The sequence below is a fragment of the Stigmatopora nigra genome, unplaced genomic scaffold (assembly GCF_051989575.1).
Source record: "Stigmatopora nigra isolate UIUO_SnigA unplaced genomic scaffold, RoL_Snig_1.1 HiC_scaffold_24, whole genome shotgun sequence".
NCBI classification, from domain to species: Eukaryota; Metazoa; Chordata; class Actinopteri; order Syngnathiformes; family Syngnathidae; genus Stigmatopora; species Stigmatopora nigra.
The window spans coordinates 374,992-400,455 of NW_027551603.1; the positions used below are offsets into that span (position 1 = coordinate 374,992).

Genomic DNA, 25,464 nt, shown 5'->3' on the forward strand with positions numbered 1-25,464 from the left:
GTACTGCACTAGCAGATGGACACCCATGAAATGTCGAAAAAGATGCGGGGAATGATGCTCACAGCACCTGGTATTCCCAAGCGGTCTCCCAATCAGGTACTAACCAGGCCGAACCTTGCTTGGCTTCCGAGATCGGACGAGATCAGGCTTTTTCAGGGTGGTATGGCCGCGAGCGGTACTGCTCTTGCAGATGGACACCCATGAAATGTCGAAAAAGATGCGGGGTATGATGCTCACAGCACCTGGTATTCCCAAGCGGTCTCCCAATCAGGTACTAAACAGGCCGAACCATGCTTGGCTGCCGAGATCGGACGAGATCGGGCCTTTTCAGGGTGGTATGGCCGTGAGCGGTACTGCACTAGCAAATGGACACCCATGAAATGTCGAAAAAGATGCGGGGTATGATGCTCACAGCACCTGGTATTCCCAGAAGGTCTCCCAACTAGGTACTAACCAGGCCGAACCATGCTTAGCTTCCGAGATCGGACGAGATCGGGCCTTTTCAGGGTGGTATGGCCGTAAGCGGTACTGCTCTTGCAGATGGACACCCATGAAATGTCAAAAAAGATGCGGGGTATGATGCTCACAGCACCTGGTATTCCCAAGCGGTCTCCCAATCAGGTACTAACCAGGCCGAACCATGCTTGGCTTCCGAGATCGGGCGAGATCGGGCCTTTTCAGGGTGGTATGGCCGTGAGCGGTATTGCTCTTGCAGATGGACACCCATGAAATGTCGAAAAAGATGCGGGGTATGATGCTCACAGCACCTGGTATGCCCAAGCGGTCTCCCAATCAGGTACTAAACAGGCCGAACCATGCTTGGCTTCCAAGATCGGACGAGATCGGGCCTTTTCAGGGTGGTATGGCCATGAGCGGTACCGCTCTTGCAGATGGACACCCATGAAATGTCGAAAAAGATGCGGGGTATGATGCTCACAGCACCTGGTATTCCCAAGCGGTCTCCCAATCAGGTACTAAACAGGCCGAACCATGCTTGGCTTCCAAGATCGGACGAGATCGGGCCTTTTCAGGGTGGTATGGCCGTGAGCGGTACTGCACTTGCAGATGGACACCCATGAAATGTCGAAAAAGATGCGGGGTATGATGCTCACAGCACCTGGTATTCCCAAGCGGTCTCCCAATCAGGTACTAAACAGGCCGAACCATGCTTGGCTGCCGAGATCGGACGAGATCGGGCCTTTTCAGGGTGGTATGGCCGTGAGCGGTACTGCGCTAGCAGATGGCACCCATGCAATGTCGAAAAAGATGCGGGGTATGATGCTCACAGCACCTGGTATTCCCAAGCGGTCTCCCAATCAGGTACTAACCAGGCCGAACCATGCTTGGCTGCCGAGATCGGGCGAGATCGGGCCTTTTCAGGGTGGTATGGCCGTGAGCGGTACTGCGCTTGCAGATGGACACCCATGAAATGTCGATAAAGATGCGGGGTATGATGCTCACAGCACCTGGTATTCCCAAGCGGTCTCCCATTCAGCTACTAACCAGGCTGAACCATGCTTGGCATCCGAAATCGGACGAGATCGGGCCTTTTCAGGGTGGTATGGCCGTGAGCGGTACTGCTTTTGCAGATGGACACCCATGAAATGTCGAAAAAGATGCGGGGTATGATGCTCACAGCACCTGGTATTCCGAAGCGGTCTCCCAATCAGGTACTAAACAGGCCGAACCATGCTTGGCCACCGAGATCGGACGAGATCGGGCCTTTTCAGGGTGGTATGGCCGTGAGCGGTACTGCACTAGCAGATGGACACCCATGAAATGTCGAAAAAGATGCGGGGTATGATGCTCACAGCACCTGGTATTTCCAAGCGGTCTCCCAATCAGGTACTAACCAGTCCGAACCATGCCTGGCTTCCGAGATCGGACGAGATCGGGCCTTTTCAGGGTGGTATGGCCGAGAGCGGTACTGCACTAGCAGATGGACACCCATGAAATGTCGAAAAAGATGCGGGGTATGATGCTCACAGCACCTGGTATTCCCAAGCGGTCTCCCAATCAGGTACTAACCAGGCCGAACCATGCTTGGCTGCCGAGATCGGGCGAGATCGGGCCTTTTCAGGGTGGTATGGCCGTGAGCGGTACTGCTCTTGCAGATGGACACCCATTAAATGTCGAAAAAGATGCGGGGTATGATGCTCACAGCACCTGGTATTTCCAAGCGGTCTCCCAATCAGGTACTAACCAGGCCGAACAATGCTTGGCTTCCGAGATCGGACGAGATCGGGCTTTTTCAGGGTGGTATAGCCATGAGCGGTACTGCTCTTGCAGATGGACACCCATGAAATGTCGAAAAAGATGCGGGGTATGATGCTCACAGAACCTGGTATTCCCAAGCGGTCTCCCAATCAGGTACTAAACAGGCTGAACCATGCTTGGCTGCCGAGATCGGACGAGATCGGGCCAATCAGGGTGGTATGGCCGTGAGCAGTACTGCACTAGCAGATGGACACCCATGAAATGTCGAAATAGATGCGGGGTATGATGCTCACAGCACCTGGTATTCCCAAGCGGTCTCCCAACCAGGTACTAACCAGGCCGAACCATGCTTGGCTTCCGAGATCGGACGAGATCGGGCTTTTTCAGGGTGGTATGGCCGTGAGCGGTACTGCTCTTGCAGATGGACACCCATGAAATGTCGAAAAAGATGCGGGGTATGATGCTCACAGCACCTGGTATTCCCAAGCGGTCTCCCAATCAGGTACTAAACAGGCCGAACCATGCTTGGCTGCCGAGATCGGACGAGATCGGGCCTTTTCAGGGTGGTATGGCCGTGAGCGGTACTGCACTAGCAGATGGACACCCATGAAATGTCGAAAAAGATGCGGGGTATGATGCTCACAGCACCTGGTATTCCCAAGCGATCTCCCAACCAGGTACTAACCAGGCCGAACCATGCTTGGCTTCCGAGCTCGAATGAGATCGGGCCTTTTCAGGGTGGTATGGCCGTGAGCGGTACTGCTCTTGCAGATGGACACCCATGAAATGTCGAAAAAGATGCAGGGTATGATGCTCACAGCACCTGGTATTCCCAAGTGGTCTCCCAATCAGGTACTAACCAGGCCGAACCATGCTTGGCTTCCGAGAACGGACGAGATCGGGCCTTTTCAGGGTGGTATGGCCGTGAGCGGTACTGCTTTTGCAGATGGACACCCATGAAATGTCGAAAAAGATGCGGGGTATGATGCTCACAGCACCTGGTATTCCCAAGCGGTCTCCCAATCAGGTACTAAACAAGCCGAACCATGCTTGGCTTCCGAGATCGGACGAGATCGGGCCTTTTCAGGGTGGTATGGCCGTGAGCGGTACTGCACTAGCAGATGGACACCCATGAAATGTCGAAAAAGATGCGGGGTATGATGCTCACAGCACCTGGTATTCCCAAGCGGTCTCCCAATCAGGTACTAACCAGGCCGAACCATGCTTGGCTTCCAAAATCGGACGAGATCGGGCTTTTTCAGGGTGGTATGGCCGTGAGCGGTACTGCTTTTGCAGATGGACACCCATGAAATGTCGAAAAAGATGCGGGGTATGATGCTCACAGCACCTGGTATTCCCAAGCGGTCTCCCAATCAGGTACTAACCAGGCCGAACCATGCTTGGCTTCCGAGACCGGACGAGATCGGGCCTTTTCAGGGTGGTATGGCCGTGAGCGGTACTGTTCTTGCAGATGGACAGCCATGAAATGTCGAAAAAGATGCGGGGTATGATGCTCACAGCACCTGGTATTCCCAAGCGGTCTCCCAATCAGGTACTAACCAGGCCGAACCACGCTTGGCTTCCGAGATTGGACGAGATCGGGCTTTTTCAGGGTGGTATGGCCGTGAGCGGTACTGTTCTTGCAGATGGACACCCATGAAATGTCGAAAAAGATGCGGGGTATGATGCTCACAGCACCTGGTATTCCCAAGCGGTCTCCCAATCAGGTACTAAACAGGCCGAACCATGCTTGTGTGACAGGGTGAAGTAGTTGATGTTATACATGAGTGCAGGTGTTAAGTTAAAAAGGGACTCATGCCGCTAGCATGCGTTAAACACGGGGCGATGACGTAATGATTAACCAATGGTCATAGACCTTGGTAGAGTATAATAACGGGCTATTCAGACATTTCTTTAAGTTGGTTTGAAATACAACGAAGGACCTGTCTGATTATTTCACCCGTCTTTTAAAGGCGAAATACCGCTACCCCGTGGAAAATCACGGGTACAACATTTTTGGAGGCACCGCTGGGATTTCTGCTTGGATGACCAGTATTCACAACCTGAGTACTGAATGCTGAGCCAGCAAAACCTAAACCACAACCAGGATCAAGACAGTGAGAAGAGGCGTTGCTGTTAAAAGGAACGTGAAGTTGGCAGAGTACTCGTCATCTGAGGCCAGTAGAGATCATCAGAGAGACGGTAAAAACGTGCCAGTTCAGTGCTCACACTTTTGCATCATAAACCAAACTCCTACTGTGTTGAGAAAATGGAAATGGAACGAGAGCAGTTACGCCTGGAAGTAGAAGAAATGTTTTTCAAGCTAACAGTTAATGACCTGTTAGAAATATGTGATTTCCTTAACATAGGGAGTCCGGAATGCATATCACGAGTGCCATTGTTGTGTCACATCTATAACCACCTAAAAAGGAACGAACTCAGAGACGAGGACAAAGGTATGTCTGAGTGGTTAAAATGAAAAGAGGGGATAAGGATGTTGTATGAAGACAGAAGACTGGGGTGGCAGAGACTTTTTGGGGCAAAGCAGGCAATAAATAGTGAACACTTGGCCTCTCTTGAGCGCGAAAAAATTCTCAAGAGGGACCTTGAAGCCATGAAACAAGAACAAGCTAGGCATAATGAAGAGAGCGATAAGCAAAGAAGAGATTTGTTGGAGCAGCTCTCTGCGAGAAATGAAGCTATAGAAATTTACAAAGCTGAGAGAGAAAATCTGCGGTGCGAAAATGCAGAGTTGAAGAACCAGCTTGACAAAACAGTTGGCTGTTTAGCAAAGGCAGCAACAGATGTGGAGTCAAAAGAATTGAAACTTTTATCTTATGAAGAGGAAATAGCCCAACAGAAAAAACTCTTGGCGCTAGAAAACTTGCATACTGATGAAATCGTTCAATCTAAAGATCACATCATCAAAAAACTGGAAGAGGACATATTGCAACAGAGAGAAGCCTTTCAGAAAAAGATTGACCATCTTGAACTTCAGTTTGAACAAGCTGAGCAGCAGAAAACTGATGAGATTAGCGTACTGCAAGAAGAGAAAATGGCTCTGGAGAAACAGGTGGACATGTTTGTTGTGGAGAAGGAGAAACTTTTTCAGACACCCATGAAATGTCGAAAAAGATGCGGGGTATGATGCTCACAGCACCTGGTATTCCCAAGCGGTCTCCCAATCAGGTACTAACCAGGCCGAACAATGCTTGGCTTCCGAGACCGGGCGAGATCGGGCTCTTTCAGGGTGGTATGGCCGTGAGCGGTACTGTTCTTGCAGATGGACACCCATGAAATGTCGAAAAAGATGCGGGGTATAATGCTCACAGCACCTGGTATTCCCAAGCGGTCTCCCAATCAGGTACTAAACAGGCCGAACCATGCTTGGCTTCCAAGATCGGACGAGATCGGGCCTTTTCAGGGTGGTATGGCCGTGAGCGGTACTGCTGTTGCAGATGGACACCCATGAAATGTCGAAAAAGATGCGGGGTATGATGCTCACAGCACCTGGTATTCCCAAGCGGTCTCCCAATCAGGTACTAACCAGGCCTAACCATGCTTGGCTTCTGAGATCGGACGAGATCAGGCCTTTTCAGGGTGGTATGGCCGTGAGCGGTACTGCACTAGCAGATGGACACCCATGAAATGTCGAAAAAGATGCGGGGTATGATGCTCACAGCACCTGGTATTTCCGAGCGGTCTCCCAATAAGGTACTAACCAGGCCGAACCATGCCTGGCTTCCGAGATCGGACGAGATCGGGCCTTTTCAGGGTGGTATGGCCGTGAGCGGTACTGCACTAGCAGATGGACACCCATGAAATGTCGAAAAAGATGCGGGGTATGATGCTCACAGCACCTGGTATTCCCAAGCGGTCTCCCAATCAGGTACTAACCAGGCCGAACCATGCTTGTGTGACAGGGTGAAGTAGTTGATGTTATACATGAGTGCAGGTGTTAAGTTAAAAAGGGACTCATGCCGCTAGCATGCGTTAAACACGGGGCGATGACGTAATGATTAACCAATGGTCATAGACCTTGGTAGAGTATAATAACGGGCTATTCAGACATTTCTTTAAGTTGGTTTGAAATACAACGAAGGACCTGTCTGATTATTTCACCCGTCTTTTAAAGGCGAAATACCGCTACCCCGTGGAAAATCACGGGTACAACATTTTTGGAGGCACCGCTGGGATTTCTGCTTGGATGACCAGTATTCACAACCTGAGTACTGAATGCTGAGCCAGCAAAACCTAAACCACAACCAGGATCAAGACAGTGAGAAGAGGTGTTGCTGTTAAAAGGAACGTGGAGTTGGCAGAGTACTCGTCATCTGAGGCCAGTAGAGATCATCAGAGAGACGGTAAAAACGTGCCAGTTCAGTGCTCACACTTTTGCATCATAAACCAAACTCCTACTGTGTTGAGAAAATGGAAATGGAACGAGAGCAGTTACGCCTGGAAGTAGAAGAAATGTTTTTCAAGCTAACAGTTAATGACCTGTTAGAAATATGTGATTTCCTTAACATAGGGAGTCCGGAATGCATATCACGAGTGCCATTGTTGTGTCACATCTATAACCACCTAAAAAGGAACGAACTCAAAGACGAGGACAAAGGTATGTCTGAGTGGTTAAAATTAAAAGAGGGGATAAGGATGTTGTATGAAGACAGAAGACTGGGGTGGCAGAGACTTTTTGGGGCAAAGCAGGCAATAAATAGTGAACACTTGGCCTCTCTTGAGCGCGAAAAAATTCTCAAGAGGGACCTTGAAGCCATGAAACAAGAACAAGCTAGGCATAATGAAGAGAGCGATAAGCAAAGAAGAGATTTGTTGGAGCAGCTCTCTGCGAGAAATGAAGCTATAGAAATTTACAAAGCTGAGAGAGAAAATCTGCGGTGCGAAAATGCAGAGTTGAAGAACCAGCTTGACAAAACAGTTGGCTGTTTAGCAAAGGCAGCAACAGATGTGGAGTCAAAAGAATTGAAACTTTTATCTTATGAAGAGGAAATAGCCCAACAGAAAAAACTCTTGGCGCTAGAAAACTTGCATACTGATGAAATCGTTCAATCTAAAGATCACATCATCAAAAAACTGGAAGAGGACATATTGCAACAGAGAGAAGCCTTTCAGAAAAAGATTGACCATCTTGAACTTCAGTTTGAACAAGCTGAGCAGCAGAAAACTGATGAGATTAGCGTACTGCAAGAAGAGAAAATGGCTCTGGAGAAACAGGTGGACATGTTTGTTGTGGAGAAGGAGAAACTTTTTCAGACCAAGCAAGCAACAGAAAGAGAGATTATGGCATCTCTCCAGAGGGAGGAAGTACTGAAAGAGGAGCTTGAATTATTGAAGCTGCAAAAAGTTACATTCTTGAAAGAAAGGGAACAAGAACAGGCGAATGAGAGGTTAAAGATAGAATCAACTAGAGCTTTGACCCAATATGGTAGAGACACTGACAAGTCTCCCCTTGAATGTCAAAAATCTAGTGAATCAATTCCTACTCAACAGACAAAGACGAGTAGATTCCCAAAGGTCAAACCAAAACCAGACAACCTGACACCAAGAGGAGGACCTGGGAAACTCCGCGACTTCTGGGAAGATACAGTTCACACAGTGGTGAAGCAAATGGGATCTGGCCTACTAATTTATGAAGTTAGGCCAGGAAGAGGTAAAGATCGTTCCAGAATTCTGTACAGAAATCTACTAATGTCTTGTGAACATTTGCCCATTGAGATAACACCAGAAGAAGGGAAAATCGGCACGAGGACGCCGAGAAAGAAACAGCAGCCGGCATCTCATCAGGAGTCAGACGAAGAAAGCGATGACGAAGATGACTTCCACTATGAGCTACGCCAGCTAAATGAGAGAGGTACCCAAGAGATGGAGCCGGAGCACAGGCCACTGCCTGTGGACCAGACACACGAAGTGAGGGGCCCTGCTTCCGGACCAGTACAAGTAGAAGAGGACCATCAGCTGGAGGACCTGCCTGGTGAGGGAGCAAACCCTCCTCTTGAAGGTCCTAGTACTGAACAGTTCTCAGAGACTTCCCCGCCAACCGCCGTGACGGAACCTGAGGCGCTGACTGATGAACGGCCGAGAAGGGAGAGACACCCACCACGACGTACGACCTATGACCATCTTGGAATCCCCTCCTGTTATAGTACACAGTCACCGCAGGAGCGGCTAACTGTTTACCCTGCACCAGGAGTGGCCCCTTGGTTAGTACACCTGCATCCATATTACCTGCAGCCACCTTTTTTGTTTGGACTCCAACAAGCTTGAACCTACAAGGACGACGTGCATGATGCGGTCATGGACTGTCATGGACTGTCATGGACTGTCATGGACTGTCATGGACTGTTATGGACTGTTATGGACTGTTATGGACTGTGATTACTGTGCCATCCAGTAAAACGTGGACCGTACGAGTTGTGGATTATATTTGAACTGTGGCCCGGGCCGCCTGGACTGTAATGAGCATCGGCTCACCAAAGTGGAAATGCTTGGGAGCATATTAATGTCGGGACGACATTTGTTTTTGTGGGGGAGAGTGTGACAGGGTGAAGTAGTTGATGTTATACATGAGTGCAGGTGTTAAGTTAAAAAGGGACTCATGCCGCTAGCATGCGTTAAACACGGGGCGATGACGTAATGATTAACCAATGGTCATAGACCTTGGTAGAGTATAATAACGGGCTATTCAGACATTTCTCTAAGTTGGTTTGAAATACAACGAAGGACCTGTCTGATTATTTCACCCGTCTTTTACAGGTATGTTGCTTTGTTTTGAATAACGATTGAGTGTGAGATGTGCAAGAGGCAATAGTAGCATGTGAGAAAGAACGCAATGCTTAGTGATGCTTGTTAACTTTTTTTATGTGTGCGCGTAAATGTGCGAGTCTCGGGTATTGTTTACAGCAAGCTACCTTCGGCCGCTGGTTATTTACTTTTTCATGTGTGCGAGTCTCGGGTATTGTTTAAAGCGAGCTACCTTCGACCGCTGGTTGTTTACTTTTTTTATGTGTGTGCGTGAATGCGCGAGTCTCGGGTGCATTGTCTACAGCAGGCTACTTTCGGCCGCCGTTGTAAGGGTAGCATAATAGTTATGCAGTATATGACGGCCGGAACAAAAGGTAACAAGTTACAATACTCATAAGTTATAATCGTTTATGCAGCAAGTACATTGCTTTGGATTATAACGGGTTGTTAATATGTTACTATGTATATATTTGAGTGTTATTGTATATTATGTTTTGTGTGAATTGCTTAAATAACTAAAGTTGGTTTGAAATACAACGAAGGACCTGTCTGATTATTTCACCCGTCTTTTAAAGGCGAAATACTACCACCCCGTGGAAAATCACGGGTACAACACTTGGCTGCCGAGATCGGACGAGATCGGGCCTTTTCAGGGTGGTATGGCCGTGAGCGGTACTGCTCTTGCAGATGGACACCCATGAAATGTCGAAAAAGATGCGGGGTATGATGCTCACAGCACCTGGTATTCCCAAGCGGTCTCCCAATCAGGTACTAAACAGGCCGAACCATGCTCGGCTTCCAAGATCGGACGAGATCGGGCCTTTTCAGGGTGGTATGGCCGTGAGCGGTAATGTACTAGCAGATGGACACCCATGAAATGTCGAAAAAGATGCGGGGTATGATGCTCACAGCACCTGGTATTCCCAAGCGGTCTCCCAATCAGGTACTAAACAGGCCGAACCATGCTTGGCTTCCAAGATCGGACGAGATCGGGCCTTTTCAGGGTGGTATGGCCGTGAGCGGTACTGCACTTGCAGATGGACACCCATGAAATGTCGAAAAAGATGCGGGGTATGATGCTCACAGCACCTGGTATTCCCAAGCGGTCTCCCAATCAGGTACTAACCAGGCCGAACCATGCTTGGCTGCCGAGATCGGACGAGATCGGACGAGATCGGGCCTTTTCAGGGTGGTATGGCCGTGAGCGGTACTCTTACTGCAGATGGACACCCATGAAATGTCGAAAAAGATGCGGGGTATGATGCTCACAGCACCTGGTATTCCCAAGCGGTCTCCCAATCAGGTACTAACCAGGCCGAACGATGCTTGGCTTCCGAGATCGGACGAGATCGGGCCTTTTCAGGGTGGTATGGCCGTGAGCGGTACTCCTCTTGCAGATGGACACCCATGAAATGTCGAAAAAGATGCGGGGCATGGTTCTCACAACACCTGGTATTCCCAAGCGGTCTCCCAATCAGGTACTAACCAGGCCGAACCATGCTTGGCTTCCGAGATCGGACGAGATCAGACGAGATCGGGCCTTTTCAGGGTGGTATGGCCGTGAGCGGTACTGCTCTTGCAGATGGACACCCATGAAATGTCGAAAAAGACGCGGGGTATGATGCTCACAGCACCTAGTATTCCCAAGCGGTCTCCCAATCAGGTACTAACCAGGCCAAACCATGCTTGGCTTCCGTAATCGGACGAGATCGGGCCTTATCAGGGTGGTATAGCCGTGAGCGGTACTGCTTTTGCAGATGGACACCCATGAAATGTCGAAAAAGATGCGGGGTATGATGCTCACAGCACCTGGTATTCCCAAGCGGTCTCCCAATCAGGTACTAACCAGGCCGAACCATGCTTGGCTTCCGAGATCGGGCCTTATCAGGGTGGTATGGCCGTGAGTGGTACTGCTCTTGCAGATGGACACCCATGAAATGTCGAAAAAGATGCGGGGTATGATGCTCACAGCACCTGGTATTCCCAAGCGGTCTCCCAATCAGGTACTAACCAGGCCGAACCATGCTTGGCTTCCGAGATCGGGCGAGTTCGGGCCTTATCAGGGTGGTATGGCCGTAAGCGGTACTGCCCTTGCAGATGGACACCCATGAAATGTCGAAAAAGATGCGGGGCATGATGCTCACAGCACCTGGTATTCCCAAGCGGTCTCCCAATCAGGTACTAACCAGGCCGAACCATGCTTGGCTTCCGAGATCGGACGAGATCGGGCCTTTTCAGGGTGGTATGGCCGTGAGCGGTACTGCGCTTGCAGATGGACACCCATGAAATGTCGAAAAAGATGCGGGGTATGATGCTCACAGCACCTGGTATTCCCAAGCGGTCTCCCAATCAGGTACTAAACAGGGCGAACCATGCTTGGCTTCCGAGATCGGGCGAGATCGGGCCTTTTCAGGGTGGTATATCCGTGAGCGGTACCGCAATTGCAGATGGACACCCATGAAATGTCGAAAAAGATGCGGGGTATGATGCTCACAGCACCTGGTATTCCCAAGCGGTCTCCCAATCAGGTACTAACCAGGCCGAACCATGCTTGGCTGCCGAGATCGGACGAGATCGGACGAGATCGGGCCTTTTCAGGGTGGTATGGCCGTGAGCGGTACTGCTCTTGCAGATGGACACCCATGAAATGTCGAAAAAGATGCGGGGTATGATGCTCACAGCACCTGGTATTCCCAAGCTGTTTCCCAATCAGGTACTAAACAGGCCGGACCATGCTTGGCTTCCGAGATCGGACGAGATCGGGCCTTTTCAGGGTGGTATGGCCACAAGCGGTACTGCTCTTGCAGATGGACACCCATGAAATGTCAAAAAAGATGCGGGGTGTGATGCTCACAGCACCTGGTATTCCCAAGCGGTCTCCCAATCAGGTACTAACCAGGCCGAACCATGCTTGGCTTCCAAGATCGGACGAGATCGGACGAGATCGGGCCTTTTCAGGGTGGTATGGCCGTGAGCGGTACTGCACTAGCAGATGGACACCCATGAAATGTCGAAAAAGATGCGGGGTATGATGCTCACAGCACCTGGTATTCCCAAGCGGTCTCCCAATCAGGTACTAACCAGGCCGAACCATGCTTGGCTTTCAAGATCGGACGAGATCGGACGAGATCGGGCCTTTTCAGGGTGGTATGGCCGTGAGCGGTACTGCTCTTGCAGATGGACACCCATGAAATGTCGAAAAAGATGCGGGGTATGATGCTCACAGCACCTGGTATTCCCAAGCGGTTTCCCAATCAGGTACTAAACAGGCCGGACCATGCTTGGCTTCCGAGATCGGACGAGATCGGGCCTTTTCAGGGTGGTATGGCCACGAGCGGTACTGCTCTTGCAGATGGACACCCATGAAATGTCGAAAAAGATGCGGGGTATGATGCTCACAGCACCTGGTATTCCCAAGCGGTCTCCCAATCAGGTACTAACCAGGCCAAACCATGCTTGGCTTCTGAAATCAGACGAGATCCGGCCTTTTCAGGGTGGTATGGCCGTGAGCGGTACTGCTCTTGCAGATGGACACCCATGAAATGTCGAAAAAGATGCGGGGTATGATGCTCACAGCACCTGGTATTCCCAAGCGGTTTCCCAATCAGGTACTAAACAGGCCGGACCATGCTTGGCTTCCGAGATCGGACGAGATCGGGCGAGATCGGCCTTATCAAGGTGGTATGGCCGTGAGCGGTACTGCTCTTGCAGATGGACACCCATGAAATGTCGAAAAAGATGCGGGGTATGATGCTCACAGCACCTGGTATTCCCAAGCGGTCTCCCAATCAGGTACTAGACAGGCCGAACCATGCTTGGCTTCCGAGATCGGGCGAGATCGGGCCTTTTCAGGGTGGTATGGCCGTGAGCGGTACTGTTCTTGCAGATGGACACCCATGAAATGTCGAAAAAGATGCGGGGCATGGTTCTCACAGCACCTGGTATTCCCAAGTGGTCTCCCAATCAGGTACTAACCAGGCCAAACCATGCTTGGCTTCCGAGATCGGATGAGATCGGACGAGATCGGGCCTTTTCAGGGTGGTATGGCCGTGAGCGGTACTGCTCTTGCAGATGGACACCCATGAAATGTCGAAAAAGATGCGGGGTATGATGCTCACAGCACCTGGTATTCCCAAGCGGTCTCCCAATCAGGTACTAAACAGGCCGAACTATGCTTGGCTTCCGAGATCGGACGAGATCGGGCCTTCTCAGGGTGGTATGGCCGTGAGCGGTACTGCTCTTGCAGATGGACACCCATGAAATGTCGAAAAAGATGCGGGGCATGGTTCTCACAGAACCTGGTATTCCTAAGCGGTCTCCCAATCAGGTACTAACCAGGCCGAACCATGCTTGGCTTCTGAGGTTGGACGAGATCGGGCCTTATCAGGGTGGTATGGCCGTGAGCAGAATTGTTCTTGCAGATGGACACCCATGAAATGTCGAAAAAGATGCGGGGCATGGTTCTCACAGCACCTGGTATTACCAAGCGGTCTCCCAATCAGGTACTAACCAGGCCGAACCATGCTTGGCTTCCAAGATCGGACGAGATCGGACGAGATCGGGCCTTTTCAGGGTGGTATGGCCGGGAGCGGTACTGCTCTTGCAGATGGACACCCATGAAATGTCGAAAAAGATGCAGGGTATGATGCTCACAGCACCTGGTATTCCCAAGCGGTCTCCCAATCAGGTACTAACCAGGCCGAACAATGCTTGGCTGCCGAGATCGGACGAGATCAGACGAGATCGGGCCTTTTCAGGGTGGTATGGCCGTGAGCGGTACTGCTCTTGCAGATGGACACCCATGAAATGTCGAAAAAGACGCGGGGTATGATGCTCACAGCACCTAGTATTCCCAAGCGGTCTCCCAATCAGGTACTAACCAGGCCAAACCATGCTTGGCTTCCGTAATCGGACGAGATCGGGCCTTATCAGGGTGGTATAGCCGTGAGCGGTACTGCTTTTGCAGATGGACACCCATGAAATGTCGAAAAAGATGCGGGGTATGATGCTCACAGCACCTGGTATTCCCAAGCGGTCTCCCAATCAGGTACTAACCAGGCCGAACCATGCTTGGCTTCCGAGATCGGGCCTTATCAGGGTGGTATGGCCGTGAGTGGTACTGCTCTTGCAGATGGACACCCATGAAATGTCGAAAAAGATGCGGGGTATGATGCTCACAGCACCTGGTATTCCCAAGCGGTCTCCCAATCAGGTACTAACCAGGCCGAACCATGCTTGGCTTCCGAGATCGGGCGAGTTCGGGCCTTATCAGGGTGGTATGGCCGTAAGCGGTACTGCTCTTGCAGATGGACACCCATGAAATGTCGAAAAAGATGCGGGGTATGATGCTCACAGCACCTGGTATTCCCAAGCGGTCTCCCAATCAGGTACTAAACAGGGCGAACCATGCTTGGCTTCCGAGATCGGGCGAGATCAGGCCTTTTCAGGGTGGTATGGCCGTGAGCGGTACTGCTCTTGCAGATGGACACCCATGAAATGTCGAAAAAGATGCGGGGTATGATGCTCACAGCACCTGGTATTCCCAAGCGGTCTCCCAATCAGGTACTAAACAGGCCGAACAATGCTTGGCTTCCGAGATCGGACGAGATCGGGCCTTTTCAGGGTGGTATATCCGTGAGCGGTACCGCAATTGCAGATGGACACCCATGAAATGTCGAAAAAGATGCGGGGTATGATGCTCACAGCACCTGGTATTCCCAAGCGGTCTCCCAATCAGGTACTAACCAGGCCGAACCATGCTTGGCTGCCGAGATCGGACGAGATCGGACGAGATCGGGCCTTTTCAGGGTGGTATGGCCGTGAGCGGTACTGCTCTTGCAGATGGACACCCATGAAATGTCGAAAAAGATGCGGGGCATGGTGCTCACAGCACCTGGTATTCCCAAGCGGTCTCCCAATCAGGTACTAACCAGGCCGAACCATGCTTGGCTTCCGAGATCGGACGAGATCGGGCCTTTTCAGGGTGGTATGGCCGTGAGCGGTACTGTGCTTGCAGATGGACACCCATGAAATGTCGAAAAAGATGCGGGGTATGATGCTCACAGCACCTGGTATTCCCAAGCGGTCTCCCAATCAGGTACTAACCAGGCCGAACCATGCTTGGCTTCCGAGATCGGGCCTTATCAGGGTGGTATAGCCGTGAGCGGTACTGCTTTTGCAGATGGACACCCATGAAATGTCGAAAAAGATGCGGGGTATGATGCTCACAGCACCTGGTATTCCCAAGCGGTCTCCCAATCAGGTACTAACCAGGCCGAACCATGCTTGGCTTCCGAGATCGGGCCTTATCAGGGTGGTATGGCCGTGAGTGGTACTGCTCTTGCAGATGGACACCCATGAAATGTCGAAAAAGATGCGGGGTATGATGCTCACAGCACCTGGTATTCCCAAGCGGTCTCCCAATCAGGTACTAACCAGGCCGAACCATGCTTGGCTTCCGAGATCGGGCGAGTTCGGGCCTTATCAGGGTGGTATGGCCGTAAGCGGTACTGCTCTTGCAGATGGACACCCATGAAATGTCGAAAAAGATGCGGGGTATGATGCTCACAGCACCTGGTATTCCCAAGCGGTCTCCCAATCAGGTACTAAACAGGGCGAACCATGCTTGGCTTCCGAGATCGGGCGAGATCAGGCCTTTTCAGGGTGGTATGGCCGTGAGCGGTACTGCTCTTGCAGATGGACACCCATGAAATGTCGAAAAAGATGCGGGGTATGATGCTCACAGCACCTGGTATTCCCAAGCGGTCTCCCAATCAGGTACTAAACAGGCCGAACAATGCTTGGCTTCCGAGATCGGACGAGATCGGGCCTTTTCAGGGTGGTATATCCGTGAGCGGTACCGCAATTGCAGATGGACACCCATGAAATGTCGAAAAAGATGCGGGGTATGATGCTCACAGCACCTGGTATTCCCAAGCGGTCTCCCAATCAGGTACTAACCAGGCCGAACCATGCTTGGCTGCCGAGATCGGACGAGATCGGACGAGATCGGGCCTTTTCAGGGTGGTATGGCCGTGAGCGGTACTGCTCTTGCAGATGGACACCCATGAAATGTCGAAAAAGATGCGGGGCATGGTGCTCACAGCACCTGGTATTCCCAAGCGGTCTCCCAATCAGGTACTAACCAGGCCGAACCATGCTTGGCTTCCGAGATCGGACGAGATCGGGCCTTTTCAGGGTGGTATGGCCGTGAGCGGTACTGTGCTTGCAGATGGACACCCATGAAATGTCGAAAAAGATGCGGGGTATGATGCTCACAGCACCTGGTATTCCCAAGCGGTCTCCCAATCAGGTACTAACCAGGCCGAACCATGCTTGGCTTCCGAGATCGGGCCTTATCAGGGTGGTATGGCCGTGAGTGGTACTGCTCTTGCAGATGGACACCCATGAAATGTCGAAAAAGATGCGGGGTATGATGCTCACAGCACCTGGTATTCCCAAGCGGTCTCCCAATCAGGTACTAACCAGGCCGAACCATGCTTGGCTTCCGAGATCGGGCGAGTTCGGGCCTTATCAGGGTGGTATGGCCGTAAGCGGTACTGCCCTTGCAGATGGACACCCATGAAATGTCGAAAAAGATGCGGGGCATGATGCTCACAGCACCTGGTATTCCCAAGCGGTCTCCCAATCAGGTACTAACCAGGCCGAACCATGCTTGGCTTCCGAGATCGGACGAGATCGGGCCTTTTCAGGGTGGTATGGCCGTGGGCGGTACTGCGCTTGCAGATGGACACCCATGAAATGTCGAAAAAGATGCGGGGTATGATGCTCACAGCACCTGGTATTCCCAAGCGGTCTCCCAATCAGGTACTAAACAGGGCGAACCATGCTTGGCTTCCGAGATCATGCGAGATCAGGCCTTTTCAGGGTGGTATGGCCATGAGCGGTACTGCTCTTGCAGATGGACACCCATGAAATGTCGAAAAAGATGCGGGGTATGATGCTCACAGCACCTGGTATTCCCAAGCGGTCTCCCAATCAGGTACTAAACAGGCCGAACAATGCTTGGCTTCCGAGATCGGACGAGATCGGGCCTTTTCAGGGTGGTATATCCGTGAGCGGTACCGCAATTGCAGATGGACACCCATGAAATGTCGAAAAAGATGCGGGGTATGATGCTCACAGCACCTGGTATTCCCAAGCGGTCTCCCAATCAGGTACTAACCAGGCCGAACCATGCTTGGCTGCCGAGATCGGACGAGATCGGACGAGATCGGGCCTTTTCAGGGTGGTATGGCCGTGAGCGGTACTGCTCTTGCAGATGGACACCCATGAAATGTCGAAAAAGATGCGGGGTATGATGCTCACAGCACCTGGTATTCCCAAGCTGTTTCCCAATCAGGTACTAAACAGGCCGGACCATGCTTGGCTTCCGAGATCGGACGAGATCGGGCCTTTTCAGGGTGGTATGGCCACAAGCGGTACTGCTCTTGCAGATGGACACCCATGAAATGTCGAAAAAGATGCGGGGTATGATGCTCACAGCACCTGGTATTCCCAAGCGGTCTCCCAATCAGGTACTAACCAGGCCGAACCATGCTTGGCTTCCGAGGTCGGACGAGATCGGGCCTTTTCAGGGTGGTATGGCCGTGAGCGGTCCTGGTCTTGCAGATGGACACCCATGAAATGTCGAAAAAGATGCGGGGTATGACGCTCACAGCACCTGGTATTCCCAAGCGGTCTCCCAATCAGGTACTAACCAGGCCGAACAATGCTTGGCTGCAGAGATCGGACGAGATCGGGCCTTTTCAGGGTGGTATGGCCGTGAGCGGTACTGCCCTTGCAGATGGACACCCATGAAATGTCGAAAAAGATGCGGGGTATGATGCTCACAGCACCTGGTATTCCCAAGCGGTCTCCCAATCAGGTACTAACCAGGCCGAACCATGCTTGGCTTCCGAGATCGGACGAGATCGGGCCTTTTCAGGGTGGTATGGCCGTGAGCGGTACTGCCTTTGCAGATGGACACCCATGAAATGTCGAAAAAGATGCGGGGTATGATGCTCACAGCACCTGGTATTCCCAAGCGGTCTCCCAATCAGGTACTAACCAGGCCGAACCATGCTTGGCTTCCGAGATCGGACGAGGTCGGGCCTTTTCAGGGTGGTATGGCCATGGCAGGTACTGCTCTTGCAGATGGACACCCATGAAATGTCGAAAAAGATGCGGGGTATGATGCTCACAGCACCTGGTATTCCCAAGCGGTCTCCCAATCAGGTACTAACCAGGCCGAACCATGCTTGGCTGCCGAGATCGGACGAGATCGGACGAGATCGGGCCTTATCAGGGTGGTATGGCCGTGAGCGGTATTGCTCTTGCAGATGGACACCCATGAAATGTCGAAAAAGATGCGGGGTATGATGCTCACAGCACCTGGTATTCCCAAGCGGTCTCCCAATCAGGTACTAACCAGGCCGAACCATGCTTGGCTGCCGAGATCGGACGAGATCGGACGAGATCGGGCCTTTTCAGGGTGGTATGGCCGTGAACGGTACTGCACTAGCAGATGGACACCCATGAAATGTCGAAAAAGATGCGGGGTATGATGCTCACAGCACCTGGTATTCCCAAGCGGTCTCCCAATCAGGTACTAAACAGGCCGAACCATGCTAGGCTTCCGAGATCGGACGAGATCGGGCCTTTTCAGGGTGGTATGGCCGTGAGCGGTACTGCACTAGCAGATGGACACCCATGAAATGTCGAAAAAGATGCGGGGTATGATGCTCACAGCACCTGGTATTCCCAAGCGGTCTCCCAATCAGGTACTATACAGGCCGAACAATGCTTGGCTTCCGAGATCGGACGAGATCGGGCATTTTCAGGGTGGTATGGCCGTGAGCGGTGCTGCTCTTGCAGATGGACACCCATGAAATGTCGAAAAAGATGCGGGGTATGATGCTCACAGCACCTGGTATTCCCAAGCGGTCTCCCAATCAGGTACTAACCAGGCTGAACCATGCTGAACCATGCTTGGCTTCCGAGATCGGGCGAGATCGGGCCTTTTCAGGGTGGTATGGCCGTGAGCGGTACTGCTCTCGCAGATGGACACCCATGAAATGTCGAAAAAGATGCGGGGTAAGATGCTCACAGCACCTGGTATTCCCAAGCGGTCTCCCAATCAGGTACTAACCAGGCCGAACCATGCTTGGCTTCCGAGATCGGGCCTTATCAGGGTGGTATGGCCGTGAGTGGTACTGCTCTTGCAGATGGACACCCATGAAATGTCGAAAAAGATGCGGGGTATGATGCTCACAGCACCTGGTATTCCCAAGCGGTCTCCCAATCAGGTACTAACCAGGCCGAACCATGCTTGGCTTCCGAGATCGGGCGAGTTCGGGCCTTATCAGGGTGGTATGGCCGTAAGCGGTACTGCCCTTGCAGATGGACACCCATGAAATGTCGAAAAAGATGCGGGGCATGATGCTCACAGCACCTGGTATTCCCAAGCGGTCTCCCAATCAGGTACTAACCAGGCCGAACCATGCTTGGCTTCCGAGATCGGACGAGATCGGGCCTTTTCAGGGTGGTATGGCCGTGAGCGGTACTGCGCTTGCAGATGGACACCCATGAAATGTCGAAAAAGATGCGGGGTATGATGCTCACAGCACCTGGTATTCCCAAGCGGTCTCCCAATCAGGTACTAAACAGGGCGAACCATGCTTGGCTTCCGAGATCATGCGAGATCAGGCCTTTTCAGGGTGGTATGGCCATGAGCGGTACTGCTCTTGCAGATGGACACCCATGAAATGTCGAAAAAGATGCGGGGTATGATGCTCACAGCACCTGGTATTCCCAAGCGGTCTCCCAATCAGGTACTAAACAGGCCGAACAATGCTTGGCTTCCGAGATCGGACGAGATCGGGCCTTTTCAGGGTGGTATATCCGTGAGCGGTACCGCAATTGCAGATGGACACCCATGAAATGTCGAAAAAGATGCGGGGTATGATGCTCACAGCACCTGGTATTCCCAAGCGGTCTCCCAATCAGGTACTAACCAGGCCGAACCATGCTTGGCTTCCGAGGTCGGACGAGATCGGGCCTTTTCAGGGTGGTATGGCCGTGAGCGGTCCTGGTCTTGCAGATGGACACCCATGAAATGTCGAAAAAGATGCGGGGTATGACGCTCACAGCACCTGGTATTCCCAAGCGGTCTCCCAATCAGGTACTAACCAGGCCGAACAATGCTTGGCTGCAGAGATCGGACGAGATCGGGCCTTTTCAGGGTGGTATGGCCGTGAGCGGTACTGCCCTTGCAGATGGACACCCATGAAATGTCGAAAAAGATGCGGGGTATGATGCTCACAGCACCTGGTATTCCCAAGCGGTCTCCCAATCAGGTACTAACCAGGCCGAACCATGCTTGGCTTCCGAGATCGGACGAGATCGGGCCTTTTCAGGGTGGTATGGCCGTGAGCGGTACTGCCTTTGCAGATGGACACCCATGAAATGTCGAAAAAGATGCGGGGTATGATGCTCACAGCACCTGGTATTCCCAAGCGGTCTCCCAATCAGGTACTAACCAGGCCGAACCATGCTTGGCTTCCGAGATCGGACGAGGTCGGGCCTTTTCAGGGTGGTATGGCCATGGCAGGTACTGCTCTTGCAGATGGACACCCATGAAATGTCGAAAAAGATGCGGGGTATGATGCTCACAGCACCTGGTATTCCCAAGCGGTCTCCCAATCAGGTACTAACCAGGCCGAACCATGCTTGGCTGCCGAGATCGGACGAGATCGGACGAGATCGGGCCTTATCAGGGTGGTATGGCCGTGAGCGGTATTGCTCTTGCAGATGGACACCCATGAAATGTCGAAAAAGATGCGGGGTATGATGCTCACAGCACCTGGTATTCCCAAGCGGTCTCCCAATCAGGTACTAACCAGGCCGAACCATGCTTGGCTGCCGAGATCGGACGAGATCGGACAAGATCGGGCCTTTTCAGGGTGGTATGGCCGTGAACGGTACTGCACTAGCAGATGGACACCCATGAAATGTCGAAAAAGATGCGGGGTATGATGCTCACAGCACCTGGTATTCCCAAGCGGTCTCCCAATCAGGTACTAAACAGGCCGAACCATGCTAGGCTTCCGAGATCGGACGAGATCGGGCCTTTTCAGGGTGGTATGGCCGTGAGCGGTACTGCACTAGCAGATGGACACCCATGAAATGTCGAAAAAGATGCGGGGTATGATGCTCACAGCACCTGGTATTCCCAAGCGGTCTCCCAATCAGGTACTATACAGGCCGAACAATGCTTGGCTTCCGAGATCGGACGAGATCGGGCATTTTCAGGGTGGTATGGCCGTGAGCGGTGCTGCTCTTGCAGATGGACACCCATGAAATGTCGAAAAAGATGCGGGGTATGATGCTCACAGCACCTGGTATTCCCAAGCGGTCTCCCAATCAGGTACTAACCAGGCTGAACCATGCTGAACCATGCTTGGCTTCCGAGATCGGGCGAGATCGGGCCTTTTCAGGGTGGTATGGCCGTGAGCGGTACTGCTCTCGCAGATGGACACCCATGAAATGTCGAAAAAGATGCGGGGTAAGATGCTCACAGCACCTGGTATTCCCAAGCGGTCTCCCAATCAGGTACTAACCAGGCCGAACCATGCTTGGCTGCCGAGATCAGACGAGATCGGGCGAGATCGGGCAAGATCGGGCCTTAACAGGGTGGTATGGCCGTGAGCGATACTGCACTTGCAGATGGACACCCATGAAATGTCGAAAAAGATGCGGGGTATGATGCTCACAGCACCTGGTATTCCCAAGCGGTCTCCCAATCAGGTACTAAACAGGCTGAACCATGCTTGGCTTCCGATATCGGACGAGATCAGGCCTTTTCAGGGTGGTATGGCCGTGAGTAGTACTGCTCATGCAGATGGACACCCATGAAATGTCGAAAAAGTTCCGGGGTATGATGCTCACAGCACCTGGTATTCCCAAGCGGTCTCCCAATCAGGTACTAACCAGGCCGAACCATGCTTGGCTTCCAAGATCAGAAGAGATCGGGCCTTTACAGGGTGGTATGGCCGTAAGCGGTACTTCTCTTGCAGATGGACACCCATGAAATGTCGAAAAATATGCGGGGTATGATGCTCACAGCACCTGGTATTCCCAAGCGGTCACCCAATCAGGTACTAACCAGGCCGAACCATGATTGGCTTCCGAGATCAGACGAGATCGGGCCTTTTCAGGGTGGTATGGCCATGAGCGGTACTGCTCTTGCAGATGGACACCCATGAAATGTCGAAAAAGATGCGAGGTATGATGCTCACAGCACCTGGTATTCCCAAGCGGTCTCCCAATCAGGTACTAAACAGGCCGAACCATGCTTGGCTGCCGAGATCGGACGAAATCGGGCGAGATCGGGCCTTATCAGGGTGGTATGGCCGTGAGCGGTACTGCACTAGCAGATGGACACCCATGAAATGTCGAAAAAGATGCGGGGTATGATGCTCACAGCACCTGGTATTCCCAAGCGGTCTCCCAATCAGGTACTAACCAGGCCGAACCATGCTTGGCTGCCGAGATCGGACGAGATCGGGCGGGATCGGGCCTTATCAGGGTGGTATGGCCGTGAGCGGTACTGCTCTTGCAGATGGACATCCATGAAATGTCGAAAAAGATGCGGGGTATGATGCTCACAGCACCTGGTATTCCCAAGCAGTCTCCCAATCCGGTACTAAACAGGCCGAACCATGCTTGGCTTCCGAGATCGGACGAGATCGGGCCTTTTCAGGGTGGTATGGCCGTGAGCGGTACTGCACTAGCAGATGGACACCCATGAAATGTCGAAAAAGATGCGGGGTATGATGCTCACAGCACCTGGTATTCCGAAGCGGTCTCCCAATCAGGTACTAAACAGGCCGAACCATGCTTGGCTGCCGAGATCGGACGAGATCGGGCCTTTTCAGGGTGGTATGGCCGTGAGCGGTACTGCACTAGCAGATGGACACCCATGAAATGTCGAAAAAGATGCGGGGTTTGATGCTCACAGCACCTGGTATTCCCAAGCGGTCTCCCAATCAGGTACTAACCAGGCCGAATCATGCTTGGCTGCCGAGATCGGGCGAGATCGGGCCTTTTCAGGGTGGTATGGCCGTGAGCGATACTGCACTTGCAGATGGACACCCATGAAATGTCGAAAAAGATGCGGGGTATGATGCTCACAGCACGTGGTATTCCCAAGCGGTCTCCCAATCAGGTACTAACCAGGCCGAACCATGCTTGGCTTCCGAGATCGGACGAGATCGGGCCTTTTCAGGGTGGTATGGCCGTGAGCGGTACTGCTTTTGCAGATGGACACCCATGAAATGTCGAAAAAGATGCGGGGTATGATGCTCACAGCACCTGGTATTCCCAAGCGGTCTCCCAATCAGGTACTAACCAGGCCGAACCATGCTTGGCTTCCGAGATCGGACGAGGTCGGGCCTTTTCAGGGTGGTATGGCCATGGCAGGTACTGCTCTTGCAGATGGACACCCATGAAATGTCGAAAAAGATGCGGGGTATGATGCTCACAGCACCTGGTAGTCCCAAGCGGTCTCCCAATCAGGTACTAACCAGGCCGAACAATGCTTGGCTGCCGAGATCGGACGAGATCGGACGAGATCGGGCCTTATCAGGGTGGTATGGCCGTGAGCGGTATTGCTCTTGCAGATGGACACCCATGAAAAGTCGAAAAAGATGCGGGGTATGATGCTCACAGCACCTGGTATTCCCAAGCGGTCTCCCAATCAGGTACTAACCAGGCCGAACGATGCTTGGCTGCCGAGATCGGACGAGATCGGACGAGATCGGGCCTTTTCAGGGCGGTATGGCCGTGAGCGGTACTGCACTAACAGATGGACACCCATGAAATGTCGAAAAAGATGCGGGGTATGATGCTCACAGCACCTGGTATTCCCAAGCGGTCTCCCAATCAGGTACTAAACAGGCCGAACCATGCTAGGCTTCCGAGATCGGACGAGATCGGGCCTTTTCAGGGTGGTATGGCCGTGAGCGGTACTGCACTAGCAGATGGACACCCATGAAATGTCGAAAAAGATGCGGGGTATGATGCTCACAGCACCTGGTATTCCCTAGCGGTCTCCCAATCAGGTACTAACCAGGCCGAACCATGCTTGGCTGCCGAGATCGGACGAGATCGGGCCTTTTCAGGGTGGTATGGCCGTGAGCGGTACTGCACTAGCAGATGGACACCCATGAAATGTCGAAAAAGATGCGGGGTATGATGCTCACAGCACCTGGTATTCCCAAGCGGTCTCCCAATCACGTACTAAACAGGCCGAACCATGCTTGGCTTCCGAGATCGGACGAGATCGGGCCTTTTCAGGGTGGTATGGCCGTGAGCGGTACTGCTCTTGCAGATGGACACCCATGAAATGTCGAAAAAGATGCGGGGTATGATGCTCACAGCACCTGGTATTCCCAAGCGGTCTCCCAATCAGGTACTAACCAGGCCGAACCATGCTTGGCTGCCGAGATCGGACGAGATCGGACGAGTTCGGGCCTTATCAGGGTGGTATGGCCGTGAGCGGTATTGCTCTTGCAGATGGACACCCATGAAATGTCGAAAAAGATGCGGGGTATGATGCTCACAGCACCTGGTATTCCCAAGCGGTCTCCCAATCAGGTCCTAAACAGGCCAAACCATGCTTGGCTTCCGAGATCAGACGAGATCGGGCCTTTTTAGGGTGGTATGGCCGTGAGCGGTACTGCACTAGCAGATGGACACCCATGAAATGTTGAAAAAGATGCGGGGTATGATGCTCACAGCACCTGGTATTCCCAAGCGGTCTCCCAATCAGGTACTAAACAGGCCGAACCGTGCTTGGCTTCCGAGATCGGACGAGATCGGGCCTTTTCAGGGTGGTATGGCCGTGAGCGGTACTGCTCTTGCAGATGGACACCCATGAAATGTCGAAAAAGATGCGGGGTATGATGCTCACAGCACCTGGTATTCCCAAGCGGTCTCCCAATCAGGTACTGACCAGGCCGAACCATGCTTGGCTTCCGAGATCGGACGAGATCGGGCCTTTTCAGGGTGGTATGGCCGTGAGCGGTACTGTGCTAGCAGATGGACACCCATGAAATGTCGAAAAAGATGCGGGGTATGATGCTCACAGCACCTGGTATTCCCAAGCGGTCTCCCAATCAGGTACTAACCAGGCCGAACCATGCTTGGCTGCCGAGATCGGACGAGATCGGGCGAGATCGGGCCTTATCAGGGTGGTATGGCCGTGAGCGGTACTGCTCTTGCAGATGGACACCCATGAAATGTCGAATAAGATGCGGGGTATGATGCTCACAGGACCTTGTATTCCCAAGCGGTCTCCCAATCAGGTACTAAACAGGCCGAACCATGCTTGGCTGCCGAGATCGGGCGAGATCGGGCCTTTTCAGGGTGGTATGGCCGTGAGCGGTACTGCACTAGCAGATGGACACCCATGAAATGTCGAAA

General features: G+C 52.3%; 2 non-coding genes and 110 pseudogenes across 2 annotated transcripts; all 112 read right to left on the reverse strand.

The window, feature by feature from the left end:
- Window positions 1–55: 55 nt before the first annotated feature.
- On the reverse strand, window positions 56–174 carry LOC144188052 (5S ribosomal RNA; annotated as a pseudogene).
- A 56-nt stretch (window positions 175–230) lies between these two features.
- LOC144188667 (5S ribosomal RNA) lies at window positions 231–349 on the reverse strand (annotated as a pseudogene).
- A 56-nt stretch (window positions 350–405) lies between these two features.
- On the reverse strand, window positions 406–524 carry LOC144187688 (5S ribosomal RNA). Its single transcript, XR_013324886.1, has one exon. It is a non-coding gene; the product is annotated as a 5S ribosomal RNA (ribosomal RNA).
- A 56-nt stretch (window positions 525–580) lies between these two features.
- Window positions 581–699, reverse strand: LOC144188442 (5S ribosomal RNA; annotated as a pseudogene).
- Window positions 700–755: 56 nt separating this feature from the next.
- Window positions 756–874, reverse strand: LOC144183548 (5S ribosomal RNA; annotated as a pseudogene).
- A 56-nt stretch (window positions 875–930) lies between these two features.
- Window positions 931–1,049, reverse strand: LOC144189935 (5S ribosomal RNA; annotated as a pseudogene).
- Window positions 1,050–1,105: 56 nt separating this feature from the next.
- Window positions 1,106–1,224, reverse strand: LOC144188668 (5S ribosomal RNA; annotated as a pseudogene).
- Window positions 1,225–1,279: 55 nt separating this feature from the next.
- LOC144189692 (5S ribosomal RNA) lies at window positions 1,280–1,398 on the reverse strand (annotated as a pseudogene).
- Window positions 1,399–1,454: 56 nt separating this feature from the next.
- On the reverse strand, window positions 1,455–1,573 carry LOC144184478 (5S ribosomal RNA; annotated as a pseudogene).
- A 56-nt stretch (window positions 1,574–1,629) lies between these two features.
- LOC144183073 (5S ribosomal RNA) lies at window positions 1,630–1,748 on the reverse strand (annotated as a pseudogene).
- Window positions 1,749–1,804: 56 nt separating this feature from the next.
- On the reverse strand, window positions 1,805–1,923 carry LOC144186568 (5S ribosomal RNA; annotated as a pseudogene).
- Window positions 1,924–1,979: 56 nt separating this feature from the next.
- On the reverse strand, window positions 1,980–2,098 carry LOC144189693 (5S ribosomal RNA; annotated as a pseudogene).
- A 56-nt stretch (window positions 2,099–2,154) lies between these two features.
- LOC144182452 (5S ribosomal RNA) lies at window positions 2,155–2,273 on the reverse strand (annotated as a pseudogene).
- A 56-nt stretch (window positions 2,274–2,329) lies between these two features.
- Window positions 2,330–2,447, reverse strand: LOC144187053 (5S ribosomal RNA; annotated as a pseudogene).
- Window positions 2,448–2,503: 56 nt separating this feature from the next.
- On the reverse strand, window positions 2,504–2,622 carry LOC144187502 (5S ribosomal RNA). The gene has a single exon (XR_013324868.1). It is a non-coding gene; the product is annotated as a 5S ribosomal RNA (ribosomal RNA).
- Window positions 2,623–2,678: 56 nt separating this feature from the next.
- On the reverse strand, window positions 2,679–2,797 carry LOC144188669 (5S ribosomal RNA; annotated as a pseudogene).
- Window positions 2,798–2,853: 56 nt separating this feature from the next.
- LOC144187928 (5S ribosomal RNA) lies at window positions 2,854–2,972 on the reverse strand (annotated as a pseudogene).
- A 56-nt stretch (window positions 2,973–3,028) lies between these two features.
- LOC144188243 (5S ribosomal RNA) lies at window positions 3,029–3,147 on the reverse strand (annotated as a pseudogene).
- A 56-nt stretch (window positions 3,148–3,203) lies between these two features.
- Window positions 3,204–3,322, reverse strand: LOC144189162 (5S ribosomal RNA; annotated as a pseudogene).
- A 56-nt stretch (window positions 3,323–3,378) lies between these two features.
- LOC144189978 (5S ribosomal RNA) lies at window positions 3,379–3,497 on the reverse strand (annotated as a pseudogene).
- A 56-nt stretch (window positions 3,498–3,553) lies between these two features.
- LOC144187919 (5S ribosomal RNA) lies at window positions 3,554–3,672 on the reverse strand (annotated as a pseudogene).
- Window positions 3,673–3,728: 56 nt separating this feature from the next.
- On the reverse strand, window positions 3,729–3,847 carry LOC144189567 (5S ribosomal RNA; annotated as a pseudogene).
- A 1,518-nt stretch (window positions 3,848–5,365) lies between these two features.
- LOC144181749 (5S ribosomal RNA) lies at window positions 5,366–5,484 on the reverse strand (annotated as a pseudogene).
- Window positions 5,485–5,540: 56 nt separating this feature from the next.
- LOC144189937 (5S ribosomal RNA) lies at window positions 5,541–5,659 on the reverse strand (annotated as a pseudogene).
- A 56-nt stretch (window positions 5,660–5,715) lies between these two features.
- Window positions 5,716–5,834, reverse strand: LOC144187912 (5S ribosomal RNA; annotated as a pseudogene).
- Window positions 5,835–5,890: 56 nt separating this feature from the next.
- LOC144183052 (5S ribosomal RNA) lies at window positions 5,891–6,009 on the reverse strand (annotated as a pseudogene).
- A 3,697-nt stretch (window positions 6,010–9,706) lies between these two features.
- LOC144182749 (5S ribosomal RNA) lies at window positions 9,707–9,825 on the reverse strand (annotated as a pseudogene).
- A 56-nt stretch (window positions 9,826–9,881) lies between these two features.
- On the reverse strand, window positions 9,882–10,000 carry LOC144189938 (5S ribosomal RNA; annotated as a pseudogene).
- Window positions 10,001–10,056: 56 nt separating this feature from the next.
- On the reverse strand, window positions 10,057–10,185 carry LOC144182881 (5S ribosomal RNA; annotated as a pseudogene).
- Window positions 10,186–10,241: 56 nt separating this feature from the next.
- Window positions 10,242–10,360, reverse strand: LOC144189226 (5S ribosomal RNA; annotated as a pseudogene).
- A 56-nt stretch (window positions 10,361–10,416) lies between these two features.
- LOC144185589 (5S ribosomal RNA) lies at window positions 10,417–10,545 on the reverse strand (annotated as a pseudogene).
- A 56-nt stretch (window positions 10,546–10,601) lies between these two features.
- On the reverse strand, window positions 10,602–10,720 carry LOC144184931 (5S ribosomal RNA; annotated as a pseudogene).
- Window positions 10,721–10,776: 56 nt separating this feature from the next.
- On the reverse strand, window positions 10,777–10,885 carry LOC144187115 (5S ribosomal RNA; annotated as a pseudogene).
- A 56-nt stretch (window positions 10,886–10,941) lies between these two features.
- Window positions 10,942–11,060, reverse strand: LOC144182038 (5S ribosomal RNA; annotated as a pseudogene).
- Window positions 11,061–11,116: 56 nt separating this feature from the next.
- LOC144189177 (5S ribosomal RNA) lies at window positions 11,117–11,235 on the reverse strand (annotated as a pseudogene).
- A 56-nt stretch (window positions 11,236–11,291) lies between these two features.
- LOC144186251 (5S ribosomal RNA) lies at window positions 11,292–11,410 on the reverse strand (annotated as a pseudogene).
- A 56-nt stretch (window positions 11,411–11,466) lies between these two features.
- On the reverse strand, window positions 11,467–11,595 carry LOC144182882 (5S ribosomal RNA; annotated as a pseudogene).
- A 56-nt stretch (window positions 11,596–11,651) lies between these two features.
- LOC144186130 (5S ribosomal RNA) lies at window positions 11,652–11,770 on the reverse strand (annotated as a pseudogene).
- Window positions 11,771–11,826: 56 nt separating this feature from the next.
- On the reverse strand, window positions 11,827–11,955 carry LOC144184130 (5S ribosomal RNA; annotated as a pseudogene).
- A 56-nt stretch (window positions 11,956–12,011) lies between these two features.
- On the reverse strand, window positions 12,012–12,140 carry LOC144185691 (5S ribosomal RNA; annotated as a pseudogene).
- A 56-nt stretch (window positions 12,141–12,196) lies between these two features.
- Window positions 12,197–12,315, reverse strand: LOC144191755 (5S ribosomal RNA; annotated as a pseudogene).
- A 56-nt stretch (window positions 12,316–12,371) lies between these two features.
- On the reverse strand, window positions 12,372–12,490 carry LOC144191320 (5S ribosomal RNA; annotated as a pseudogene).
- Window positions 12,491–12,546: 56 nt separating this feature from the next.
- Window positions 12,547–12,674, reverse strand: LOC144184194 (5S ribosomal RNA; annotated as a pseudogene).
- Window positions 12,675–12,730: 56 nt separating this feature from the next.
- On the reverse strand, window positions 12,731–12,849 carry LOC144190725 (5S ribosomal RNA; annotated as a pseudogene).
- A 56-nt stretch (window positions 12,850–12,905) lies between these two features.
- Window positions 12,906–13,034, reverse strand: LOC144182993 (5S ribosomal RNA; annotated as a pseudogene).
- A 56-nt stretch (window positions 13,035–13,090) lies between these two features.
- Window positions 13,091–13,209, reverse strand: LOC144191638 (5S ribosomal RNA; annotated as a pseudogene).
- Window positions 13,210–13,625: 416 nt separating this feature from the next.
- LOC144185707 (5S ribosomal RNA) lies at window positions 13,626–13,754 on the reverse strand (annotated as a pseudogene).
- Window positions 13,755–13,810: 56 nt separating this feature from the next.
- Window positions 13,811–13,929, reverse strand: LOC144184932 (5S ribosomal RNA; annotated as a pseudogene).
- A 56-nt stretch (window positions 13,930–13,985) lies between these two features.
- LOC144187116 (5S ribosomal RNA) lies at window positions 13,986–14,094 on the reverse strand (annotated as a pseudogene).
- A 56-nt stretch (window positions 14,095–14,150) lies between these two features.
- Window positions 14,151–14,269, reverse strand: LOC144182040 (5S ribosomal RNA; annotated as a pseudogene).
- A 56-nt stretch (window positions 14,270–14,325) lies between these two features.
- On the reverse strand, window positions 14,326–14,444 carry LOC144184432 (5S ribosomal RNA; annotated as a pseudogene).
- Window positions 14,445–14,500: 56 nt separating this feature from the next.
- Window positions 14,501–14,619, reverse strand: LOC144184241 (5S ribosomal RNA; annotated as a pseudogene).
- Window positions 14,620–14,675: 56 nt separating this feature from the next.
- Window positions 14,676–14,804, reverse strand: LOC144182884 (5S ribosomal RNA; annotated as a pseudogene).
- A 56-nt stretch (window positions 14,805–14,860) lies between these two features.
- Window positions 14,861–14,979, reverse strand: LOC144189188 (5S ribosomal RNA; annotated as a pseudogene).
- A 56-nt stretch (window positions 14,980–15,035) lies between these two features.
- LOC144186915 (5S ribosomal RNA) lies at window positions 15,036–15,144 on the reverse strand (annotated as a pseudogene).
- A 56-nt stretch (window positions 15,145–15,200) lies between these two features.
- On the reverse strand, window positions 15,201–15,309 carry LOC144187117 (5S ribosomal RNA; annotated as a pseudogene).
- Window positions 15,310–15,365: 56 nt separating this feature from the next.
- On the reverse strand, window positions 15,366–15,484 carry LOC144182041 (5S ribosomal RNA; annotated as a pseudogene).
- Window positions 15,485–15,540: 56 nt separating this feature from the next.
- Window positions 15,541–15,659, reverse strand: LOC144184434 (5S ribosomal RNA; annotated as a pseudogene).
- A 56-nt stretch (window positions 15,660–15,715) lies between these two features.
- LOC144184242 (5S ribosomal RNA) lies at window positions 15,716–15,834 on the reverse strand (annotated as a pseudogene).
- A 56-nt stretch (window positions 15,835–15,890) lies between these two features.
- Window positions 15,891–16,019, reverse strand: LOC144182886 (5S ribosomal RNA; annotated as a pseudogene).
- A 56-nt stretch (window positions 16,020–16,075) lies between these two features.
- LOC144189200 (5S ribosomal RNA) lies at window positions 16,076–16,194 on the reverse strand (annotated as a pseudogene).
- Window positions 16,195–16,250: 56 nt separating this feature from the next.
- Window positions 16,251–16,359, reverse strand: LOC144187118 (5S ribosomal RNA; annotated as a pseudogene).
- Window positions 16,360–16,415: 56 nt separating this feature from the next.
- Window positions 16,416–16,534, reverse strand: LOC144182042 (5S ribosomal RNA; annotated as a pseudogene).
- Window positions 16,535–16,590: 56 nt separating this feature from the next.
- On the reverse strand, window positions 16,591–16,709 carry LOC144188269 (5S ribosomal RNA; annotated as a pseudogene).
- A 56-nt stretch (window positions 16,710–16,765) lies between these two features.
- On the reverse strand, window positions 16,766–16,884 carry LOC144186473 (5S ribosomal RNA; annotated as a pseudogene).
- A 56-nt stretch (window positions 16,885–16,940) lies between these two features.
- LOC144184243 (5S ribosomal RNA) lies at window positions 16,941–17,059 on the reverse strand (annotated as a pseudogene).
- A 56-nt stretch (window positions 17,060–17,115) lies between these two features.
- Window positions 17,116–17,244, reverse strand: LOC144182887 (5S ribosomal RNA; annotated as a pseudogene).
- Window positions 17,245–17,300: 56 nt separating this feature from the next.
- Window positions 17,301–17,419, reverse strand: LOC144186131 (5S ribosomal RNA; annotated as a pseudogene).
- A 56-nt stretch (window positions 17,420–17,475) lies between these two features.
- Window positions 17,476–17,594, reverse strand: LOC144183025 (5S ribosomal RNA; annotated as a pseudogene).
- A 56-nt stretch (window positions 17,595–17,650) lies between these two features.
- LOC144183233 (5S ribosomal RNA) lies at window positions 17,651–17,769 on the reverse strand (annotated as a pseudogene).
- A 56-nt stretch (window positions 17,770–17,825) lies between these two features.
- LOC144189212 (5S ribosomal RNA) lies at window positions 17,826–17,944 on the reverse strand (annotated as a pseudogene).
- Window positions 17,945–18,000: 56 nt separating this feature from the next.
- On the reverse strand, window positions 18,001–18,119 carry LOC144185409 (5S ribosomal RNA; annotated as a pseudogene).
- A 56-nt stretch (window positions 18,120–18,175) lies between these two features.
- On the reverse strand, window positions 18,176–18,304 carry LOC144183905 (5S ribosomal RNA; annotated as a pseudogene).
- A 56-nt stretch (window positions 18,305–18,360) lies between these two features.
- Window positions 18,361–18,489, reverse strand: LOC144184003 (5S ribosomal RNA; annotated as a pseudogene).
- Window positions 18,490–18,545: 56 nt separating this feature from the next.
- On the reverse strand, window positions 18,546–18,664 carry LOC144190986 (5S ribosomal RNA; annotated as a pseudogene).
- A 56-nt stretch (window positions 18,665–18,720) lies between these two features.
- LOC144188603 (5S ribosomal RNA) lies at window positions 18,721–18,839 on the reverse strand (annotated as a pseudogene).
- A 56-nt stretch (window positions 18,840–18,895) lies between these two features.
- LOC144186422 (5S ribosomal RNA) lies at window positions 18,896–19,024 on the reverse strand (annotated as a pseudogene).
- Window positions 19,025–19,080: 56 nt separating this feature from the next.
- On the reverse strand, window positions 19,081–19,189 carry LOC144187119 (5S ribosomal RNA; annotated as a pseudogene).
- Window positions 19,190–19,245: 56 nt separating this feature from the next.
- Window positions 19,246–19,364, reverse strand: LOC144182043 (5S ribosomal RNA; annotated as a pseudogene).
- A 56-nt stretch (window positions 19,365–19,420) lies between these two features.
- On the reverse strand, window positions 19,421–19,539 carry LOC144189224 (5S ribosomal RNA; annotated as a pseudogene).
- Window positions 19,540–19,595: 56 nt separating this feature from the next.
- On the reverse strand, window positions 19,596–19,714 carry LOC144186474 (5S ribosomal RNA; annotated as a pseudogene).
- Window positions 19,715–19,770: 56 nt separating this feature from the next.
- On the reverse strand, window positions 19,771–19,889 carry LOC144184244 (5S ribosomal RNA; annotated as a pseudogene).
- Window positions 19,890–19,945: 56 nt separating this feature from the next.
- On the reverse strand, window positions 19,946–20,064 carry LOC144183037 (5S ribosomal RNA; annotated as a pseudogene).
- A 56-nt stretch (window positions 20,065–20,120) lies between these two features.
- Window positions 20,121–20,239, reverse strand: LOC144183234 (5S ribosomal RNA; annotated as a pseudogene).
- A 56-nt stretch (window positions 20,240–20,295) lies between these two features.
- On the reverse strand, window positions 20,296–20,414 carry LOC144189236 (5S ribosomal RNA; annotated as a pseudogene).
- Window positions 20,415–20,470: 56 nt separating this feature from the next.
- Window positions 20,471–20,589, reverse strand: LOC144185410 (5S ribosomal RNA; annotated as a pseudogene).
- Window positions 20,590–20,645: 56 nt separating this feature from the next.
- Window positions 20,646–20,774, reverse strand: LOC144183906 (5S ribosomal RNA; annotated as a pseudogene).
- Window positions 20,775–20,830: 56 nt separating this feature from the next.
- LOC144185011 (5S ribosomal RNA) lies at window positions 20,831–20,959 on the reverse strand (annotated as a pseudogene).
- A 56-nt stretch (window positions 20,960–21,015) lies between these two features.
- LOC144190987 (5S ribosomal RNA) lies at window positions 21,016–21,134 on the reverse strand (annotated as a pseudogene).
- Window positions 21,135–21,190: 56 nt separating this feature from the next.
- Window positions 21,191–21,309, reverse strand: LOC144188605 (5S ribosomal RNA; annotated as a pseudogene).
- A 56-nt stretch (window positions 21,310–21,365) lies between these two features.
- LOC144186423 (5S ribosomal RNA) lies at window positions 21,366–21,494 on the reverse strand (annotated as a pseudogene).
- Window positions 21,495–21,550: 56 nt separating this feature from the next.
- On the reverse strand, window positions 21,551–21,689 carry LOC144186299 (5S ribosomal RNA; annotated as a pseudogene).
- Window positions 21,690–21,745: 56 nt separating this feature from the next.
- On the reverse strand, window positions 21,746–21,864 carry LOC144186200 (5S ribosomal RNA; annotated as a pseudogene).
- A 56-nt stretch (window positions 21,865–21,920) lies between these two features.
- On the reverse strand, window positions 21,921–22,039 carry LOC144191411 (5S ribosomal RNA; annotated as a pseudogene).
- Window positions 22,040–22,095: 56 nt separating this feature from the next.
- LOC144189133 (5S ribosomal RNA) lies at window positions 22,096–22,214 on the reverse strand (annotated as a pseudogene).
- A 56-nt stretch (window positions 22,215–22,270) lies between these two features.
- Window positions 22,271–22,399, reverse strand: LOC144185562 (5S ribosomal RNA; annotated as a pseudogene).
- Window positions 22,400–22,455: 56 nt separating this feature from the next.
- On the reverse strand, window positions 22,456–22,584 carry LOC144182599 (5S ribosomal RNA; annotated as a pseudogene).
- A 56-nt stretch (window positions 22,585–22,640) lies between these two features.
- Window positions 22,641–22,759, reverse strand: LOC144189547 (5S ribosomal RNA; annotated as a pseudogene).
- A 56-nt stretch (window positions 22,760–22,815) lies between these two features.
- LOC144190825 (5S ribosomal RNA) lies at window positions 22,816–22,934 on the reverse strand (annotated as a pseudogene).
- Window positions 22,935–22,990: 56 nt separating this feature from the next.
- LOC144182019 (5S ribosomal RNA) lies at window positions 22,991–23,109 on the reverse strand (annotated as a pseudogene).
- Window positions 23,110–23,165: 56 nt separating this feature from the next.
- Window positions 23,166–23,284, reverse strand: LOC144189752 (5S ribosomal RNA; annotated as a pseudogene).
- A 56-nt stretch (window positions 23,285–23,340) lies between these two features.
- On the reverse strand, window positions 23,341–23,459 carry LOC144185411 (5S ribosomal RNA; annotated as a pseudogene).
- Window positions 23,460–23,700: 241 nt separating this feature from the next.
- Window positions 23,701–23,829, reverse strand: LOC144185775 (5S ribosomal RNA; annotated as a pseudogene).
- A 56-nt stretch (window positions 23,830–23,885) lies between these two features.
- On the reverse strand, window positions 23,886–24,004 carry LOC144190988 (5S ribosomal RNA; annotated as a pseudogene).
- A 56-nt stretch (window positions 24,005–24,060) lies between these two features.
- LOC144188571 (5S ribosomal RNA) lies at window positions 24,061–24,179 on the reverse strand (annotated as a pseudogene).
- A 56-nt stretch (window positions 24,180–24,235) lies between these two features.
- Window positions 24,236–24,354, reverse strand: LOC144189756 (5S ribosomal RNA; annotated as a pseudogene).
- A 56-nt stretch (window positions 24,355–24,410) lies between these two features.
- Window positions 24,411–24,539, reverse strand: LOC144184127 (5S ribosomal RNA; annotated as a pseudogene).
- Window positions 24,540–24,595: 56 nt separating this feature from the next.
- On the reverse strand, window positions 24,596–24,714 carry LOC144184266 (5S ribosomal RNA; annotated as a pseudogene).
- A 56-nt stretch (window positions 24,715–24,770) lies between these two features.
- On the reverse strand, window positions 24,771–24,889 carry LOC144187394 (5S ribosomal RNA; annotated as a pseudogene).
- A 56-nt stretch (window positions 24,890–24,945) lies between these two features.
- Window positions 24,946–25,064, reverse strand: LOC144187296 (5S ribosomal RNA; annotated as a pseudogene).
- Window positions 25,065–25,120: 56 nt separating this feature from the next.
- Window positions 25,121–25,249, reverse strand: LOC144182641 (5S ribosomal RNA; annotated as a pseudogene).
- A 56-nt stretch (window positions 25,250–25,305) lies between these two features.
- Window positions 25,306–25,424, reverse strand: LOC144186369 (5S ribosomal RNA; annotated as a pseudogene).
- Window positions 25,425–25,464: the final 40 nt, after the last annotated feature.